We start from the raw sequence: 7,387 nt of genomic DNA, 5'->3' as shown, positions 1-7,387 counted from the left end.
GGTAAGTTGGCAAAGATATACATGACTAGGATCGTATGTCTGCATGGAGTTCCGAGGAGCATTGTATCAGATAGAGGAACCCAGTTTACTTCAAAGTTTTGGAATCAGTTGCACGAAACTTTGGGTACCAGGCTAGAGTTCAGTACAGCCTTTCATCCACAGACAGATGGACAAATCGAGAGAGTCAATCAGATTTTGGAAGACATGCTGAGAGCTTGTGCGCTACATTATGGATCCAGTTGGGACGACAATTTGCCGTATGCAGAGTTTTCTTACAACAACAGTTATCAATCCAGTTTGAAGATGGCCCCTTTCGAAGCTTTGTACGGAAGGAGGTGTAGAACACCATTGTTATGGGACGAAGTTGGAGACCGCCAGTTGTTTGGACCAGACTTGATTAAAGAATCTGAACGGAAGGTGAAGTTGATTCGCGATAGACTCAAAGTAGCCCAGACCAGGCAGAAGAGCTATGCGGATTCAAAACGTAAGGAAACAGTTTATGAAGCCGGAGACCGAGTTTATCTTCGAGTATCACCACTTCGAGGAGTGAAGCGTTTTGGAGTTAAGGGAAAGTTAGCGCCACGTTTTGTAGGACCATACAAAGTTTTGGAGCGTATGGGAGAAGTTGCTTACAAGTTGGAATTGCCTGAAGGATTGTCAGGAGTTCATGACATTTTCCACATTTCCCAGTTGAAGAAGTGTCACGCAGAGATGGCTGATATACCGCTGAGAGATACAGTGCCACTAGAGGCGATTCAGTTGGATAGTGATTTAACTTATGAGGACAAACCAGTCAAAATTCTTGAGTATGCCAGCCGAGTCACCCGCAGCAAGGTTATCAAGTTTTGCAAAGTTCAGTGGAGCCACCACACCAAAGATGAAGCCACCTGGGAGCGAGAAGAAGATCTACGGAAGGACCACTCTATCATATTTTCTAGCCAACCCGAATCTCGAGGGCGAGATTCCTCTTAAGGGGGTAGGTTTGTAACATCCCAAATTTTCAATTTGGAATGTTATACACTAGATCATCATTGCATAGCATATTTCATTGCATTTTGGCAAATCCTCGAAATCCTAAGCAGCTCAAGGTCCCTCGGAGAGAGTTGGGGATTTCCCGGTTTTCATATTTGATTTTCATCAAATTATGAAACAAGGATTTTGGTTTTAATTATTTTTCACCCCAAAAAATATTTCATATAAAAGTATATGAGAGGAGAAAATATGACTTCTCCAAAATAATTGAAATATTGGAGGAAAAATATTAAAATCAAATATTCGATTTTATTTGGATTTTATTGCATTTTATTTGCATTAGAAAAATTTGCACGTTTTCAAACATTGCATTTTAGGGCCAAGAAAATGTTCATCGCGTTCTAATTATTTTAATTAGACGGTGAAAATTTGTTTTGGCATTTTTAGATTTTTATTTATTTTTCTAGGATTATTTTACTTCGGCGTAATTTAAAAAAAAAATCGCCCGCGGACCGAACTGGGCCGAAGGCCCAGCCGGCCCACCTGCCGCGCCGCCTCGCCCGAATCGTGGCCGAGCCGGACTCCCACCAGAGTCCGGGATGACGCCGCCGCCGCCGCCCGGGGTCGCCCCCTTCTCCAAGTCGGACGCCCCCCCCCCCCCCGGAACCTATAAGTACCCCGCCCCGCCACCTCGTTCCCCACCCCGAACCCCGCCGCCCGCTCCACCAACCGCCGCCGCCGTCGCCGAACGCTGCCGCCGCGGGAAGCCGCCGCCCACCGCCCGACGCCTCCCGTCGACCCCGCCGCCCGGACCCGCAGCTCCGCCACCCAACGCCGCCTCCCGAACCCCGCCGGAGCCGCCCGACCCCGCCGGATCCCGCCGGACACGGGGTAGCCGTCGCGCAGGTTTTCGCCAGAAAACCGTGCAGTTTTTTTTACAAACCCCGGTTTATTTTTTATAGATCGGTTTGGTTTTTTTTCGGTTTAGTCTTTTTAGCGAGCATTCGCTCGTTTGTTCGTTTTAACGAACGCCTTCATCGTTTAGATACAGTTAACGAACGTTCGTTCGATAAACTGTTCGTCAGTTTTTCTTTTTCTCGGATTTTTCCGCGATTATTCCAGATCGCGATTTCTGATCCGATTTTCGTTCTAGTATAACTTTTCGCTCGTTTATGGGAATCAGGCGATTCAAGCGCCTAGAGTTTCGTCTCGAAATTATGTTTCCGTTTAACCAACTCAAACAAGTTTTTGCTACTGTAAAATTTGACTTAGATCTAGATTAGTAAACGAAGCTTGTTTCTTTCGCCGTTTGACTTTCGTTGCTTCGTTTGATTTGATTCTTTTTGCAAACCGGAGTTCTTAAGTTGAACTTTCTGGTTAGATCTTTTATTTGAGTTTTACATGTGCATTATATGAGTGCTTATTGTATGCTTGTTTGTTTGCGATAGAGTACCCGGAGTGCGCTGCTTGCTACTTCGAATCTCTAGGTTTCACGGATCATCAGCAAGGCAAGTAACACTTTGATCATTCCTCTTTACTACCCAGTTTTATTGCATTAGACCAATCCTCAAACATTGCATGATTAGGATCTGATTAAATTGTGGGTATCGGGAAGTAGATGAGGTAGTACCTATTACCTGTTTTGTTATCAAACCTTTGGGAGTTACTTCTACGTTTGCTCATATTGCTATGCTATGCTAGTAGACGTGGATTGGGTTTGAGAGATCTTTCCATGACAGTTGTGAGATTGTTAATTAATGGTTAAACTTAAGGTGGTAACTTAAACTCACATCTGGGTGGATTGAGGCACCTGGAGAATCCAGTGTTGCCTGTATTTTTGGAAATCCCGTGGTTCCATGTGATTATCCTATGGACCGCCACCCAGGCTCAAAGGGATCATAAGATTATTCATGCTAGAAACTTCCGTGTGCAGCCACAACCTATTATGGGCTCTAGCATAGTTGAGTAGGTTGCATGACCTCTTCCAGTGGTAGGCTAGCAGATGTAGGGGATGTAGGTTGGTACTGTCTACCCGGGGTTAGAGTTAATGTTTCTGAAAGACTGTGTCTCGGTCATCCGTTTCTCAAACACCATGTAGTGCAAGAATCCCAACGGAGGAGATCGAGTCTTGTGGGGAAAAGTGCACAAACCTCTGCAGAGTGTACAAACTAATCATGGTTAGCCATGTCCCCGGTTATGGACATCTTGAGTATCTAGTTCTTGGATTATCATGTGAATCTCATCATCATGTTACTTAATTTAATTTGATTGGGTTAATCACGTTCTTAATTGGGATTGAGATGCTGTCAACCATCTCAATGTTCAACAACCACCATGATAGTTAAATAAAATTTTATTCCTTTGCAGTAGGGAAAATTTGGCTTTTCGCAAAAACTGTAACCATAGAGCTTTACACCAGCCAAATATGCATGTAGTATAGCCTTATTCTGTTCATTACTCTCTATGTGTTATATTGCTAGCATATTCCATGTGCTGGCCCGTTTTCGGGCTGCTACATTTCATGTTGCAGACTTTTCAGACGACGAGTAAGGTGCCTTAGGTCGTGGTCTTATACTCAGTGATGCCGTTGGAGTTGATGGACTCACTTATCTTCCAAGTCTTCCGCTGTTATCGTTTTTAGATGGCCTTAAGCCATATTTATCATACTTAGTTCTCTTTTGAGACACTCGATGTAATAAGTGTGTGATTGCTACTCAGTTATAAATCCTTCGAGTACTGTGCGTGTCAGCATTACTGATCCAGGGATGACACTGGTGCACAGTAGATCAGACTATTTGAGGTCTGGTCGCTACACGTAGGGTCTACACACTTAAGGTTTGATGACGCTAGGGTTATAAGGAAGGTTTGTATGTTATTACCGAATGTTGTTCGGAGTCCCGGATGAGATCCCAGACGTCATGGGGAGTTCCAAAATGGTCCGGAGGTGAAGATTTATATATGGGAAGTCATCATACGGTCGCCGGAAATATTCGGGGGTATACCGGTATTGTACCGGGACCACCGGAGGGGTTCCGGGGGTCCACCGAGAGGGTCCACCTGCCCCGGAGGGCCTTATGGGCTGTAGGTGAAGGGGAACCAGCCCCTAAGTGGGCTGGGCGCCATCCCCCCCAGCCCCTAAGTGGGCAAGCCACCTTTGATCTGCCTGACCGTTTCTTTTGTGTTGCCTAATCACAAACAGTTCATCCGAGTGAACCGTATGATGTACATTGCACACACCTTCATCTGGCTGCCCGTTTCTTTTGTTCCTCCTCATCGCAAACAGTTAATTCAGTTGAACCGTATGTGTTGAGGATATGACCATTAGAGTCACCCGCCAAGGAGGGGTCGGGTTACGTCATAATGATCATCACCTCAAGCCCAGTACCAAGCTTGAGGATGGCGGATCAATAATGGGCTTAAGACCCGGAGGCGGCTTAAGGCCCGTAGTGATAAACCGTCGTTATGGCAATGACTTGTAATGTAAGGCAAGAGTAGTTAAGAGCCCGAGCCGGATGCTGTTATACGCCGGCTCGGGACTCTGAGAGCCGCGGGGCGTCAACCTCTCTATATAAAGGGATGACCCGGCGGCGGTTCAGGGGGAGAGAGAACAGATCGAGAGCCAGGCATAGTGATTAAGCTCCCTGGTCATCGAAACCCTAAGTAATACCACCTCAACTGGACGTAGGCTTTTACCTTCACCGTAAGGGGCCGAACCAGTATAATCCTCGTGTTCCTTGTCCCGCTTAACCCCTTTAAGCTTCGTAGCTGTGATGGCTCCACGACTAAGTCCTTGCACGAGGACATCTGCCGTGACAATTCCACGACAGTTGGCGCCCACCGTGGGGCCAGCGCATGGTGGATTTGAGTTCTTGAAGGGCAGCTTCGAAGGGCTCAAGGGATACGCTGTGGGCCGGATGACCAAGAGTCGTCGCGGCAAGCTCTACATCGATGATGCAAACTAGGGCCCCGACGCCGGCTCAATCGAGTACGGGTACCGGGTCCCCTTCGGCGGAATTCATGTCTTTATTGGCAAGATTGGTGAGCCGGGCCTTGAGTCGGACCTCTCCGCCGATCTCCTCGAGACGGCTCAGCGTGCACGACCCGCCCGGACTCTGCCTGCCTTGAAGCATGCTTTCGTGGGATGCGTTCATGCAGGGCTCTCTGAAAGATCTGGATCTGGCGAGGAGACGGCCGCTTGCTCTGACGGCAAGTCATCCACAGAGGAGACCGACTCGTTATACCAACTTCAAGATGGCAGGCTCAGGGTTGTTCCGATGGCGACAGTATTCCGGACCCCTTTGAGCCGCCGAGCCGGGTTGGAATCTTCATGGCTGGCGCACAACCTGTTCAAAACCCCGCCGCCGGGGCAGGAAGCCCTGTGCCCTCGCCGGCTCAGGTGCTGATGGATCTCACGGACAAGATGACGGCCCTGTTAACCGCTACGGTCGCCCCAGCAGATCAAGCTCAGCATGACGCGGAGGTGGCGTAGTTAAAGTTGGATCTAGCAAAAGCCAAGGAGGATCTGGCGGCGGAAGGAATCAGGATGGCTGCAGAGAGGGCGGCTCTCGATGCCCAGACTCAGCTGATTCAGGCGCAGTCTTTCCGGCTCACGATGGATCAGAACGCGTCCAATGAGGTCATGAGAAGGAGGCATCAAAAGGCCCAATCTCGACTCCCTCCGGTTTACGATCCTCGAAACCTCTTCAACACGCCTGGTGCAGGGCCCAGTAACCCGCCAGAGATCACGGCGCCCGGGGCCAGAGCGTCAATTCAACCCCAAGTAATGGGGCCTCCCCGGGTGAACGCTGCCCCGCCTCAGTACGTGCCAATACCACCGGGTCATTATGCCAACCCGTTGGAAAACGTTGGTCGCCGCGGCGGCGCGACTGGCGGCTCTCCCAATCGATGGCGACTCTCCGATGGCGGTTGAAACCCGCCGGGTCAGAGAACTCCTTCAGACGGCTCTGGCGCAATAGGAGGCATATTCATATAGCCGGGACAGGATTCATTCAACCCCTCGTCCAGGCCGGAGCCCGAGTTATAGCAGACACATGGTCTCAGCGACCGGCTCTAACAATGTCCGACACCGTGACTTGCCTCCAGGCCACGGCCCGGTTCATAATGGGGCCTTTAACGCGGTAGACCAAGACAGAGCACGACAAGAGGCGGAGCAGGCGGCTCAGTTGACGGCTTACCAGCCACTCCCGGCTCATCCGACGGCTTCCATCGACGCGGGTATACCTACGAGGACTGGAGGTGTTCCTTGTCTGGTGCCGGCTCTCCGTAATGAACGTCTGCCCAAGGATTTCAAAGGGCCTAGGAAGGTGCCTAATTACACGGCTGATTTACAACCCAGAGCATGGATCGAGAATTACGAGATGGCTATGGAGTTGCTGGAGGTCAGTGAAGCGGCAATGGCCAAGTACTTCACCATGATGTTAGATGGGACTGCCCGCACTTGGTTGAAAGGACTGCCACCGAACTCTATCGGGTCTTGGGCTGAGCTAAAAGCCCGGTTCATCCAAAACTTCAAAGATACATGTAGGCAATCTATGTCAATTGTGGATTTGACTAACTGTAAGCAGCAGGAGGGTGAGTCTACAACCCATTGGGTTCGCCGGGTCAAAGAGATAATACATTCATCTGATAAGATGGATGCCGGCTCTGCAGTCTTAATGTTAGAGCAGAATTGTCGTTTTGCGCCCCTGAAGATGAAGCTCGGGCGGCTCAAGTGCGATTGCAATGATATGGGTACGCTGATGGCGGCTCTGGTCAAGTACGCCGACTCCGATAGTACCAAGGATCCCGCGTCGGATGATGAAAGGACAGGGAAGGGAAAACGGAACGGCAATGGCAAGGGCCCCCAGCACAACTCGGCGGTCCAAGGAGGTAACAAGCGTAAGGCTGACGGCAGTATGGAATTTGTGGCCAACGCCAATTCACAGGGTAACAACCACCGGCGCAAGGGGAGACCACCTCCCCGAGCCGGCGGGTCAGGCCCGACGCTTGAACAATTGTTGAATGAGCCTTGCCCAAGGCATGGCTCTAGGGAAAAGCCGGCCACTCATCTATGGAAGGACTGCGCAATCATGAAGGCCTTTAAAAATTCCAATGCTTTCAATGGCAACAGTGGCCCGGGCGGCGGCTCAGGCACTGGCGGCTTTCATGGCCCGGGCGGCGGTTCAAATTCCAATTCTCAGAATGTTCAAGGGGGCTTTAATCAGCAGTCCGGCCAGGGTCATCAGCAGCAGCAGAGGGGGGATACCAGACTAATCCAAAGCAGCTCAATGGCGGGCAGTATCATGTGTTTACTACCAGTCTGTGCAAGCGAGAGCAGAAGCTCCATGAAAGGGTTGTGAATGCTGTTGAGCCGGCGGTTCCACGCTATTTAAGATGGTCTGAGCAGCCTATTGTG

This window comes from Aegilops tauschii, chromosome 7 (assembly GCF_002575655.3).
Source record: "Aegilops tauschii subsp. strangulata cultivar AL8/78 chromosome 7, Aet v6.0, whole genome shotgun sequence".
Lineage (NCBI taxonomy): Eukaryota > Viridiplantae > Streptophyta > Magnoliopsida > Poales > Poaceae > Aegilops > Aegilops tauschii.
The sequence above is the reverse complement of the archived record's forward strand: the minus strand, read 5'-3'. Positions refer to the sequence as shown.